This window comes from Dermacentor andersoni, chromosome 5 (assembly GCF_023375885.2).
Source record: "Dermacentor andersoni chromosome 5, qqDerAnde1_hic_scaffold, whole genome shotgun sequence".
Taxonomy (NCBI): domain Eukaryota; kingdom Metazoa; phylum Arthropoda; class Arachnida; order Ixodida; family Ixodidae; genus Dermacentor; species Dermacentor andersoni.
Window position 1 is genome coordinate 184,919,934 of NC_092818.1, and position 14,384 is coordinate 184,934,317.

The following is a 14,384-nucleotide window of genomic DNA, read 5'->3' on the forward strand; positions in this document are numbered from 1 at the left end:
GATAGTTCACTGCAGATGTTTGCTGCACAACGGTGTATGGACCAATGTAGCGTGGAAGGAACTTCTCACAGAGGCCTGGGGTGCGGACTGGAGTCCAAAGCAGGACTTGGTCTCCTGGGTGAAAACGTAGGTCACGGCGTTTGTTGTCGCAGTAACGCTTGCGCTCAGCTTGGGTAGCTTCTGTGCTTTGCCGGGCGATTTGACGGCAATGTGCAACTCGGGCAGCAAAATCTTCTGGAAGCGACGCGTCAGGCGAAGAAGGTGCGAAAAATAGTTCTCTGTCGAATATGGTGGAAGGAGATCGTCCATACACAAGGAAGAAAGGGCTGTAGCCGGTAGTCCGTTGAATAGCAGTATTATATGCGAATGTCACAAAAGGAAGAATTTTATCCCAGTCAGTGTGGTCAGGACGGATGTACATGGCAATCATGTCAGACAGCGTACGGTGGAAGCGCTCAGTAAGGCCATTGGTTTGCGGATGATAAGTAGAAGTAGATTTGTGGACGGTATTAGTGGCTCGAAGAACTTCCTCGAGAACTTGTGAAATGAACGCCGTGCCACGGTCACTGAGAAAAACGCGAGGAGCCCCGTGGCGCAAGACGATGGCGCGCAAGAAAAAGTCGGCGACCTCAGAAGCGGTACCGGATCGCAGAGGGGCAGTCTCGGCATATCTTGTTAAATGATCGACCGAAGTGACAATCCAACGGTGACCGGAGGGTGTCAACGGCAAGGGACCATATAAATCAATGCCAACAAATTCAAAAGGTGCGTCCGGGCAAGGGAGAGGTTGTAGTAAACCGGCAGGAGGGGATGTCGAGCGTTTGCGGTGCTGATATGACGCACAAGAGGCAATGTATTTGGCCACCGTTGTGGATAGGCCAGGCCAGAAGCAGCGGGTCTTTATGCGGTCGTAAGTCTTGTGGAAGCCTAAGTGGCCAGCCGATACATCGTCGTGAAGTGCCTCTAATACCCGCAAGCGAAGGCAGCGAGGTAGAACTGGGACCCACCGGTGACCTGTTGGGTGGTAAACGTAGCGGTGTAGCACGCCACCTTGAAGGCGGAATTGTCGAAGTTGGCGTCGCAAGCGGCTGTTGGGTGGTTCGGTGAACCCACTAAGGCGATCCATGAGAGCTCGACAGTAGGAGTCGGCCCGCTGAAGCGAGACGAAATCAGAGCGTGATGAAAGCGTAACTTGGTCCAGGGGCGTTATCGAGAGCTGGTGGGAGGCAAGCGTAGCATCGGAACGACGTGGTTGGCAAGACGACGGCGCGTTACCGGGAGAGAGTGAGAGTGGGCAGCGAGACAATGCGTCTGCATCATGATGGCGTTTTCCAGACTTGTATGTTATAGTGAAGTCATATTCCTGCAATCGCAGTATCCAGCGTCCTAAGCGTCCTGACATGTTTTTCATTGATGACAGCCAACACAGAGCATGATGGTCGGTGACGATGGTGAAGTGGCGGCCGTAAAGGTATGGGCGAAATTTCTGAATCGACCAAACGATAGCCAGGCACTCTTGCTCTGTAATGGTGTAGTTCCGCTCAGCTGGAGAAAGTGTTCGGCTGGCATATGCTATGACTTGCTCTTTAGATTCTGTATTACGTTGCAGAAGTACTGCGCCAATACCTTGTGCGCTTGCGTCAGTATGGAGTATGGTGGGGGCACGATTATCGAAGTGGCGAAGCACTGGTCCAGAAGTAAGATGCCTCTTAAGAGCTTGAAAAGCCGACTCGCAGTCGCTAGTCCACGTGAAAGAGGCACCGGTAACCAGTAGCTTGTGTAGAGGAGATGCTATTGCTGCGAAGTTGCGTATAAATCTACGAAAATATGACGCCAAGCCGAGGAAACTACGTAGATCTTTCTGTTGCTGGGGGCGAGGAAACTGAAGAACGGCACTAATCTTTTCGGGGTCAGGCTGGATGCCAGCTTTTGAGACGACGTGACCCAATACTTTTATTGTTTTGCTTGCAAATTTGCATTTTTTTGTATTGATTTGGAGACCAGCATTCGCAAGGCACTTGAGAACTTCGTCTAATCGATGAAGATGTTGGCTGAAGTCAGACGAAAAGATGACAATATCGTCCAGATAACAGAGGCATGTCTTCCATTTTAGACCACGAAGGACGTTGTCTATCATGCGCTCAAATGTGGCAGGAGCATTACAAAGGCCAAAAGGCATCACGTTAAATTCATAAAGGCCATCCGGTGTAGCGAATGCGGTCTTTTCTTTGTCAGTCTCGTTCATCGGAATTTGCCAATATCCTGACCGAAGATCAAGGCTGGAGAAATACTCCGCCCCTTGTAGTGTGTCCAAAGCGTCGTCAATTCGAGGTATTGGATATACGTCCTTGCGTGTGATCTTATTGAGCGCTCGATAATCCACGCAAAAGCGAACTGAGCCATCTTTTTTCTTTACCAGGACCACCGGAGACGCCCATGGGCTAGATGAAGGTCGTATTATCTTCCGCGCAAGCATGTCAGCAACCTGTTGTTCAATGACCTTTCGTTCGGACGGCGATACACGATAGGGGCGTCGTCGTATAATAGCGGAACCATCGGTTTCGATGCGGTGTGTAGCCGCAGGAGTTTGGCTCAACACAGGGGAACAGCTATCGAAACAGGCTTTGTGTTTTGCCAAGACCACCATTAGGGCTTCGGACTGCGCGGCTGTTAGGTCAGAACCAAGAACGGCTTGAGGAGGGAAAGAATCATCCAAACCTGAGGTTGGGGCTGGCGATGAAGAAGGGCAAAGCGCGACTAGAGAGATAGGTTGAGTGTCGGCGAGGGTTGCCACAGTCATCCCTTTGGGCAGCATCACAGGATCTGGGGTCGTGTTGCAAGCAGACAGAAGGGCGCGGCCGCGTGAAAACCGGACGAGACAGGTGGCAATGAGAATTCCGCGAGAAGTACAGCGGGAAGAAGGGGCGACTAGGGCGTCTCCGTCGGCGATCTGACTGGATGTTACGGCTACGTCGTCTTCGTGACCAGGACGCAGGACGTAGTCGGCAGCGATGGTCAAGTTCACGCATGAAAGTGAAGAGTCCGCAACAGGTTCAAGCTCTGTATCCGTGATGTGGACAACTTCCTCTCTACATGAAATGACGGCTGAAGCAGAATGTAGGAAGTCCCAACCCAGTATAAGTTCATGGATACACGTTGGAAGGATGATAAACTCGATGTGGTGGCGTATGCCGTCGATGAGAACACGAGCAGTACACTGTCCGTCAGGGTGAATGAATGCATTATTAGCACCACGCAAAATAGGTCCAAGATAAGGCGTTTTTACTTTACGGAGCCGCGAACACAGATCACTCCGAAGAACAGAAACGGCGGCACCGGTATCGATGAGAGCTGACGCGGGAACACCTTCGACCGTCACAGAAAGCATGTTGGCCGGGCGAACAGGAGGAATTTTTGAAGACCGATAAGAAGCAGTTTCCCCTCCAAAAACTGCAACAGTTAGTTTTCCGAGTGCTGGTCGACAAAATGGGAAGTGGGGCGAAGCGGTGATGTAGAGCGCCGGTAAGGGGATGGGGAACGACGTCTGGCCGAACGGGAACTATGAGGCAGATTGGGAGCAGCTGGTGGAGACGGAGAACGCTGTTGCGGGGACGAGTACGGTCCGGGATAGTAGTCGTCTGATCGGCGAGTGCGGTCTCTTTCGTGCTCAGCATAGCCTCGCCTTTCATCCTGCTGGCGCCGGCGACAGAAGCGAGATATATGGCCGCGTATACCGCAGTAAAAACAAACTGGACGAGGTGGACGCCACTGAGGGTACGATGGCGCAGCAAGTGCTCTGGTTCCCATCGAAGCCAAATGGTCATAGGAAGCGCCAGTAGGCACGGAAGGCACGGTAGGGGTGGGTAGCGAAACAACATCCGCGTAGGTAGGTGTGGAGCGCGCTACCGGAGCAAGATGCGTCATGGGTGTAGTCATCGCTGTCAACTCCTGCTTTACGACCTCGCGCAAGTCGAAGGCGGGGGTTGGGGCGCAGGCAGCAGGTGGACGCCTGAGGTCTTGTAGTTGAAGCTCTTCGCGGATGATGGTGCGGATAAGAGCACGTAGATCTGGAGAATGGGGAACCTGAGGATCGCTGCAGTCATGTGGAAGACGAATAGACTGCAGCTCGTCGAGGCGTTGACACGTTGAAGTGATGTCTTGGACAGAAGCCGGATTTTGCACGATTAAGGCGTTGAATGCGACAGGCCCAATGCCTTTTAAGATGTGGCGAACGCGTTCGGCTTCCGTCATGCTAGGATTCGCACGGCGGCACAGAGCCAAGACATCCTCTATGTATGAGGTGTAAGACTCTTGGGGAAGTTGGCGCCGCGTTCCCAGCTTCTGTTTGGCGACTTCTGCACGGCCAGACGAGGAAGCGAAGATTTGCCGCAGCTTCGAGGTAAACGTGGACCAATCCGCGATGTCGGATTCGTGGTTGAAATACCACGTCTTTGCAACACCGGTCAAGTAGAAGGCGACGTGCCTCAATTTCTGGGTGTCGTTCCACTTGTTGCAAGAACTCACGCGGTCGTAGTGGTCGATCCAATCGTCTACGTCATCACCGCGGAGTCCCGCGAAGACAGGGGGATCGCACTGAGGGCTCGTCACAGTCCAAGAGGGCGCCGCAGGCGGGGTCGTCGGTGTGGTAGGGTTAGAGGCGCCGGAAGGGCCGGGGTTGGAAGTGTCCATTGTTGTAGGGGTAGCTGGGTGCAGGCGGCGACCGGAACGGAGCTCCAGGGAGGACGGGAACGCGAGAGGACGTCGGGATCTTGACGTACCTCCACCACTTTATAATACCGAGACCGATCAAGTTGTCCAGCACTGTTTATTCCAAAAAAGGCAACGCCCGCAGCTCACGCGCGAAGAAGAGGGAAGATGATGATGGCTATGTACAAATGAAAACGACGAAGTACGTTAATAGTGCTTACAATATATATATATGAGGAGAGTGTTTCATGGTCTGTTCAAACAGCTCTACGGGTCACCGCCGTATGTTTGCGTTGGCGGTTACGTAAGTGTGACCTCAGGAGAATGTAGTAAAAACAGATTGGAATAATTTTAGGTTCTGGCCCCTGGTCTCTATCCTTGTCAGATTTATTTGACACTTACTAAGGGACGTGCCTCACTTGCTTATTTTGGTATTTGTGAAACGTCGAAGGCAACACGACAGCCTATTTTTGGTGTGTTGGTCCTCGCTGTACGGACTTCTATATTTGTATTTCGATCTAGCACAACTTCACCGATTACAAGCTCTGCCGACGTAAAGAATCAGAGTGATGCATTTTACGGCGTTGCATATAGCTCTCTCTAATGTTTTCATTAGGCGCGAAGAAAGGGGCTATTGGGACTCACTTGCTCCGGGGTTTGGGAAACGCCAGTGTCAACCTGATGTTTTCTTATTTTTATCTTCCTTCGTGTGACTGCTCCTCTCCATCTGTATCTCAACTGACCACGTTTGCCGAATGATAAACTGTGCCGAGGCAAAGCATGAGATCATTCCATCCGTATAGCGCGCTACCAGCGCGCTCTAGAATGTTTTTGATGTTTTCCTCCACCTTCAGTCTCTTATTTCTGGTTTCCATCGAAGGTGCCACACAAAGGACTAGTGAACAACGAGCAGAATGTCATTTTCCTCTGGTAAGCCCTGGCACCCCAGCAGCCGTAGCGTTTCATTCAATAATTGCTAGAAGGAACTCTGTCACTTGTGTCTTCGGGAGCTGTAATGGGAATTATGGGAAGTCCATGCGTCTGCCTAAACTTTGTTCTTTTGACTTCAAACTGCTTCGTGACTTTGTAAACTCATTACTTTCAACAATGCACTGCGTTAAAAATAACTAAGTAAGCATTATTATAATTGTTCGACGGCAGGATTCGACCACAGGACCGCTAGCACAGACTCGTGATATTCAAACCCATACGCCACGGACGCATGCATCGACAAGCGACGTATAACGCCCTTATGAATTTATCGCGGGCAAGCCAGTGCCTTGGGACGCTTGGCGTGTTTCGATTTGGCCATCTTGAGAAGCTGAACCGTTGCAATTAGTAGCGACTGTGCGAGTTTGCAGCGTCTTCTGCACCTAGAAAAGATACATTCCTCTGAAATTTACGACAATGAAGGCATACAAAGCGTACAGTTGATATAAACGCAAAAACATGAAAGAGTATATCAAATTGAGCAGTAGCCAGGAAAAAAATTTTTGAAATGGACGAATGGGTAAGGTTAAGAATTAAGGTTAGCTGGTGGCATAATGTGTTTTGTGCCTTCGTCGATGATATGAGAATTTCAGATTTAAGTTACCGCTTTTAAAGATTCTAAGTTGCCACGTGCGAAATTATTTCCCGTCGGGTGTAGGCAAATAAATTTGTGTATGAGGTATGATTCCGTATATTTCCTTTCACGAGGTGAACGGAAATTTGTTTGTAGTATATAGAGCCTTGCTTTGTCAAATATATGACCATGTTCATTAAGGTGGCTTGCTACTGCTTTAGGTAAATTGTGTTTTGTGTCCGTGCGGTGAACGTTGAGTCTTGTATGAATTTGCTGTCCAGTCTCACGTATGTATTGTTTGCTACACGCTCCACATTCTAGACAGCAGACTACGTTGCTTGATGTGCAGGTTAAAGCCAAAGTCACCTTGTGTGCGCAATTCGATGCTGTACTTTTTACTGTAGAAGTAGATTGAATATGTTTGCATGTAGAGCACTTGGGGCGGCCACAGGCACCGGTTCCCAACTTCGTCTTTGTGCTTAGTTTGGCATGCACAAAAATATCGTTTTAAATTTTTATTGACTACCAAGCCACGTTGGACCAGACGCCAAGATGTTGTTTGCCCTCTGCGGTACCAACTTTGCAGAGACATATGGCTGGATGAACATGCAAAGCCTTCACTCCTTTGCATAGTTGGCCTGTTCCCACAGTTTCACCTAACCAAAAGAATTACCATACTTTTCACACGCTCCTACATCGTTTACGCTTAGCTGTACGTTGCTTATATACATGTCCGAGATATTTGGTCGCATCAAAAGACGAACATTCTGACATGGTAGTTACTGTGCTAACTCCTGCACTTAAGTGGAACATATTATCATAGAACCTACTCAATATGACCAACAGTGTGTTGGCTTGTGTTACCCTTTAGAGATCCTTGACAGACATCTTCTCACACTGAGCAAAGTGGTTGTGCCAAGGTCATGCCATCATAAGCGGAGGTGCGCCGCAAGTGCCTTTTTGCTATATTTTAGAGGACGCTAATATTTTGCGGGCTATCTTTAAGTGACATTACTAGCTTCGTCTTTTATACATTGTAATTCTTTAAAAGGGCTGACCTGGCATCCATGTTTTCCTTATATATGTATGCAGGAAAGCACTTGTGTGGGTTTTAGCTCTTGTGAAATGGCTGACGGTCCTAAAGTTATAGAATCGAGCTTTGTAGATTTGTGCTCGTACCTGAGACACTCGTTGGACTCTTGTGTTCGGTGTGCATCGTTATTTTTGATATGCTCTCATTCTTTTAGTTTAGGTTAGAAAGATGAGAAATATTGACTGTGTCTGAGGCCGACTATCCCATCACATTCTCATCTTTCTCTCTCGATCGCTATGTATATATATATATATATATATCCGTACGCAGCCCCTTAGTGTTCCACACTGTGTACCCTTGTAATCACGGAAGCTAAACAACTTTCCATTGAGGTTGCTCGCATTCAAGGAATATGCCGTCACTTTACTCATTTATAGACGAGGCCATATCTGCCTACCCACCTCGCGGCAAACTTCAAAGATCTGGGCTAATTTTGACCATGGAGAGTTAGTTTCACAGGCTCACCATTTTCCGTGTTCTCACATTAACGATCAACTTCGGCAGCTTATTCTGCCTTTTTGGACATCGAACATCTTATAAATCGAAACGAAATCTGCAGTACATTGCTGAGACACAATGTTTCTTGCGATTCAGCAAATGCACAGTAAAATGAGAGGCTGCACTAGCGGCCTGACTCGCGTGATTTAGTGGGTGTCTACCTATCCTTCAGGCGATCCTCCTCACCCACCAGCGACCTTCGGTCCTCCTTTTTCTTAATAAAAAAGAATTCGTTAATTCATTCAGCAAATGCACCTATACCAGTAGAACTACGCATTCGTCTTCACTGACGGGTCTACACCAAATGATAACACGACTGCAGCATTCCACGCGGCCATTCTAAGGGGACAAAAGCTAATGAGTATTTTCTCAGGCATGGACATAAAAAATGGGCACACACAGCGCTGTGTGTGTAAATTGTGCTGGCCATGCCAAACACATCAAGAAAACATCGATTACACAACGCCAAGTAGCTCAATGCTCAACTTTGGCGACAGAAGCTACCGGCCATATCGAAAATTTTCTCAACAGTCGCTAAGCTGCTTAGAATACTATAAGCCTCAAGATGCATTGTCGAGAATGGTCGTAATCTGCTTTGGAAGATATATTCCAACTCTAACGGAATGCTAGAAAGCATAAAAGAATTTCACCCTTGCTTTTCTCGCTGGGCGTGAACGTGTGTACAGCTGAAAATGAGGTGGCAGATAAATTAGCTACGCCACAACAATAATTAAGTACCCCCCTCCCCCACGCATTCCATATCTGACACCAAGAATTTTCTTCGCACCGAGTAGCACTAATGTTGGAAGGAGAAATGATTTGGTACATAGGAACTGTCTGCACTTGTGTGCAGAGTTTAGATAATCTTACGGTTCTCCCCAAACCAAAGAGTTCGATCTGTTCGACCCGCTCCTCCATCGCCTACGTTTAAACATAGCCAACTAACCTAATTTTTCGTGTAGCATGCAAAGAAGACCATGTGGAGATCCTACCTTCTGTGACAACCGCGAGGCTTCTGTAGAGCATAATATCATAGAGTGGCCTCAATATGGCCAGCTGCGGGCATATATACCGCGAGCGTAGTTCGCGATTCTTTGGTTGACGCTAATCTCATGGGCTGCCTCTGAGTGACATTAGCCGATTTGCCGACTTGTGTGCTCTGTAGTCTTGTTCTTTTGAACGCCTTCATGTTGTGGCCTTGTTGTCCCTTCCGCGGACCAGTCTTTGTGCAAATATGGACGTTGCAAATTCATATACACGAAAGTAGCTTTGTGGTATCCTCCCCTTCCGTATATTTAGAAACTGTCGCAAGTACTGAATGGTGATTCCTTGTACTGATACTCCCACCGCACCATTACCTATATGCTTGAGCCCAGTGTATGTTTTTTTTCTCCTTGTTCACTTTCTTTTTCTTCGTTCTTCATGCCTAAGCAGATTATTTAGGATTGGCGTATAGCCGGCATTAAGAGACCTATAACTACCTATGCTCCCGCCACTCCACTCCTGTGAGATGGGTAACATCACAGGTGCTGGACAGTGATTCTCGTGGTAGTGTCAGTGGAGATACATTTTGTGCGATTGTGACGTGTTCGCGTGTGTATAGTGTTTGTCGATATTTTTTGTTGTTTTCATTGTCCTATTCTTGCCCCAGTGACGAGTATGGGATGGGGGGATAGCCGCTTCCAACGAAGTCTACCTTCCATTTTGTTTCTTTAATATAGACGACAACGACACGGCTATATTAACGACAACACCGAGAGAAAAGACCGCAATTTTCGAACAGTCCTTGTACAAGAAATGAAATCGTTCTTTTCATCTTTCGCACTATGTGTCATTACAATTTCCACTTTTATTTCTCTTTCCTAGTTTTTCGTTCCCTTGTTCAGCAACTGCCATGGCTGACGAAGCAAGCGAGCAGCACTTTCTTTTAAGGGGGGGTGTGAGAGGGTTGCGATACGCTACTTGGAATTGCTCCCCTTTATAACTTTATTCTTTACTTCCTTGCAAGTCACGGTGTGTGGTGCTTTCAGACATGTCTCCCGTCGTTCCAAGAACCCACTTTTATCAGCCGCGCCAACAAACAATTTTACTTTCCTTTAAACAGCACTCACCTTTGTCCGCGAGTCTAAGTACGTTCTTGCCTTTTTCTCCACACTTGTACTCGCGTATGCCAAAGTGCTTTCAAAACACTACATAGGGCGCGGCGTCAGCGACATCACCACGAAGTGCAACCTCTAGTTTCTTCTCTCTCCTAAAAAACAAGATGTTTTCCTTTATGACGCGGAAACGCGAAAAACTGGCTTTCGACCTCACTGCTTCAGTCATATGGCTCGCTATCTTCAGTTCCACCGCCACTAAACGCACCTACTCTGGCGCCATCACTCCGTTAGCATTTTTTTATGGAAGATGGTTCGGAATCACAGCTATACCTCGAATACTGTATATACAGACTCTTGCAAACCGAAAAACGTCAAGGAAAGCTTAGAATATTGTAACAAGCTTTGCAAAATAGCGCCTATGTGGTTCAAAACGTTTTGTCCGAGAGTGCTTCGGAAAACGATGCAGTGACAATACTTTTTTTATTCTTTTTTTATTGTATCTGTGTGTTTGTTTGTATGCATTCGCCCTTACATTTCATTTTTCGCAGTCGAAGTAAATACGAAATTATGGCCGCTTGCTTGCAGCACACCACTGAATACTGCACTATTTCTGTATTCATGTCTTGTGTTAATAACGTTGCATTCGCTATCTGTACTTTCCCGACAGCTGAAAGCTAGTATGCCTCAAAGTTTACGAAACACGATCGATGAATCCCCGGTGCTAGTGTCTCTTCGGCCGACGAAACTGCTATCTGAACGCATACATTGAGATGAGTGCCTCTGTATTCCATGAAAACTGGTAGCAGTGAATTGTTTCCTTATATCATAAAGTCGTCAGGGATTGAAAAACAGAAAGCATTAATATGAGTTCTTTCGTCAAAGCATTTTATCACTTGCCGTCTTACAAGAAACAGTCATGTAATCTAAGAAGCTCAAGTATATAAAAATGTCGGTGCAATGTTTTCCTTATATTGTTCCCGAAAATGTTTACGGCGCATGAAAGATTAATAGCGTGGTCATATTGAGCAATGTTTCCATATTTTCACTAAGCATTATAATTACGCAAGCTGTTTGCATGGTCAAGTGAAGAATAGAAGAAAATTATGAAAATTGTCGAAACGTTCTTGCTATTTAGAGAATCATCTAAGTCACAGAAGCATGTTTTTCCTAAGTATAATAGGGAGAAAAGGAAGCAATATAACTGCAATACATCGGCGCAGTGCGGCATTGATAAAGACGAAGCCGATTGCTTGTGAAGCCTGATTCTTGCGCACGTTAATATCCTTCGTTACCTATCGAGAGAGGGGCCCTTATTTTCTCGAAAATGACGTGATGTTCAATTTAAGATTGCGGCGAGAATAGCGCCTAAGAAAGAGAACCAGGTGTGCAAAGAGCATGGTCACAATTCAGGTCACGGGGAAGAAGCCGTGCTGCCCACGCTTCTAGCCACAACATTTAAGGACTGTGCAAGGCTGACGAAACGACTCCCATGCATCTGGCAGTGAAGATTAACATTAAAGGAAACTGTTATAGTAACATTGGCTTCTGCGTTGTGGAATCGTGGACCATCATTTTCCGCGAGCAGCTATTTCTGTTGAACGCCTATTGGCTGACGGCTGCAGGGGTCCCGACACACTGCACGGTTTTAAGAAGAACGAATTACTGCCGAAGGCGTCCTCAAGAGTTCGTAATGATCGAGACCGAGAGCCGCTGCCGAATGATGAGCTGTGTTAGAGAAGTCTGAGGATCGTATATAAATGCTTGTTTTTTAGTTCTCTAAGGTGGTGGCTGTTCCCATCGTTATGACATTCGTATCGTACATCGAGTCTGCATCGCTCATATAACCAAACAGAAAGCAAAACCATCGAATTCAAGTAAGCAGGCCAAGCACGAACACTACACGAATGCGAGGTTTTATTACGCCACCTATTAAGAAGCGACACGTGAACCACCCTGCGGAACTCAATATTACACACACAAAAAGAACCATCTTATTCTGCAGATAAAAAACAACGAAAAGAAGTAACAAGCACATAAATGACGTGCTTTAAACGATAACTACTTCAACTGATGTTGCGAAATATCTGTTTACTAGCCATTATACTGCGTCTGTTCGCAAGCATGACTGCTCTGCGCATTATTTATCCAGACACCGGGGCAGGCCTCCACGTGTCGTATAGATACTGAATCGAGTCCCTGCTCTGTGAGCCGTTTTGTTCATAACAAAAATAAACTGCTTCGACGACGTTCATGCTTCACTCTGTGCATTCAACAGCAATAAAATGACGTATGCGTTGCTCTCCTGGATACCTCCTCTATTTCGCCGACTCTTGAACGAATTCACGCTGAATGGTTGCTGCTTTTCTGCGCCCCCCAACCCCTTTTTTATCCTTTACTTGCACGCTTAGCATTAGATTTAATTTAAGTACCATTCGTGCGTAAACAATAGCAGATCGCAATCTCATTTGTTATTCTTAATGGAGGAAGAATCAATCACTCTTATAACCCCTATGTGGAATTCACTTCCACAACACGCGAAATCTCTCGTGTTTCTGGGAAGACCGTTGAAACCACTCTGCATTACAAACTTAAAGCTTTGCTACTGTAGCTTACGAATACTTTAATACAGTCAACTCGTTTACTTTGCAAGTCTTGATATTTTCCCCACAGAACTCGTTACACGACTCATTCAACGACCTTCGTCTGCGCACCGGGACATCGCAACGCCAGGGTAACCTCACTCAAATGAAGAGAACAACGAACAGTGACTGTCGACTTACGCAACCGCCACATTTATGTCATATGTAGGTGTAGCATTCAACCTTAAGATCACTTCATTTCTCCAGCATAACCATATATGAGATTCGCATTCACTGTAATCCGAAGTTAGTCCTCATACCTGCAAAGTTTCCGCATTTCTGCCTTACGTATACACTAACAGATAATTCTTGCGTACTCTTCAAGGACGCCACCTACCGCTATATATCCACGCAGTTCCTATACACGCCTTTGCGCTTTCACAGACGGTTGGTATTACAACAGCACATCAATGTTATCAAAACTATAGGCGCAGCGCAATAAATACGGGACGCAGTGAAGAAGGCACACATGGTGCTGCCAAGCGCAAGCCCGACTTTCCGCACTTTTGCAGTGTTATCAGATTATTCATAAGGCATTTACTGCGCTTTAATACTTCTTCCCAGTGTTACATAGCACTGTTCTTCCCATGTCTGCGCCTACTTCACTGGCAAAATGCAATGAGCTGCATGCGTTAACCTTATTGGAACAGTCATGCGCCGAAGGGAGTAACAGAGCAAATCACGTGGAATGATAACGCAGTTGATTTACTGTGGCCTAGCCTATCGTATATAGATATGATTTTGTCCCAGACTCACTAATCCCCACAGCAGTAACTACACTTCCAGCCTACGTGTATGACCTGATTACTTTCCTTTTGTTTTTGTTTTTCTACTCATGCTCTCTCACCTTTCTCGCATGTCTTAGTCCGTCTGTATTTCTCACTTTATTTTTTTTCACTTCAGCAGCAAGGCTTCTTTTTTTCTTCTGTCGAAGTTCTGCGTGCCAGACGTAAATTTTTCTTGTCATTGGTTCCGCACTTTTCTGTCGGCTGTTCGTTCACAGCTTTCAGCATAACGTAATTTTATTTTTACCTTACTAATAGAGTGAGTATTTCGAATCATATGGGCTCCCATCAAATAGTGAAAGCTTAGGTTTACAAGTTTCTTGAAAGAAAAATACAAAGAAAGCAGACTTGTGTGACCGTACAGACTCGGAGCTTAATCTGTAGCTAGGGGGGGCTTGTTTTTCTAGCAGTTGCATTAAGAATTTTAGTTACGTTCACGACATATGACTCAACTGTTTGCAGCAATACACGCATGTAACAGCTTCGAGTACTTAATTAGGGGCTTAGGAGTTAAGAGCACTTAACAAATTCAGACAGTTTCGTGACGATCGTCCCTAACATGCCCCACATCCTCCGTGACATAACCTCGCTGCATTATCTAGTTATTCCAGGACACCTTGGATGCCCCCATATAACGCATTCGAGTCCTCCTTGATAGTTTCACTAACAGCTTCGCTGTAAATCGCACTCGAGCAGTGGTGAGAGTTAGGTGAAGTTATCAAATTGGAATACTTGGCAGCGTGGCATAATGTCGCAGGATGTTGGTGTCTGTAGCTCTTTGTGAAGAGTAAGGATACTGACACGCACGCTATCATATGAAGGCAGGGCACAGACAAAATTACTACCTCTCAAAGGTAAAACAATGTTGACTGCGAAGATGTCATGCAATTGGAACGGCAAAGTATGAGGCAATGGCAGCATGCTTACGAAACTGCCCTATTGCTTTCGGAAGGCTTCCGTGTTTTTGACAAGTTCAGACATATTATTTTTCATCGGGAG

The 14,384-nt window shown here is 46.5% G+C and overlaps 1 protein-coding gene across 4 annotated transcripts in view; it reads right to left on the minus strand.

Moving 5' to 3' along the window:
• Positions 1 to 14,384, minus strand: part of LOC140218635 (uncharacterized) — a 505,865-nt gene that overhangs the window by 227,924 nt on the left and 263,557 nt on the right. The window lies entirely within an intron of this gene.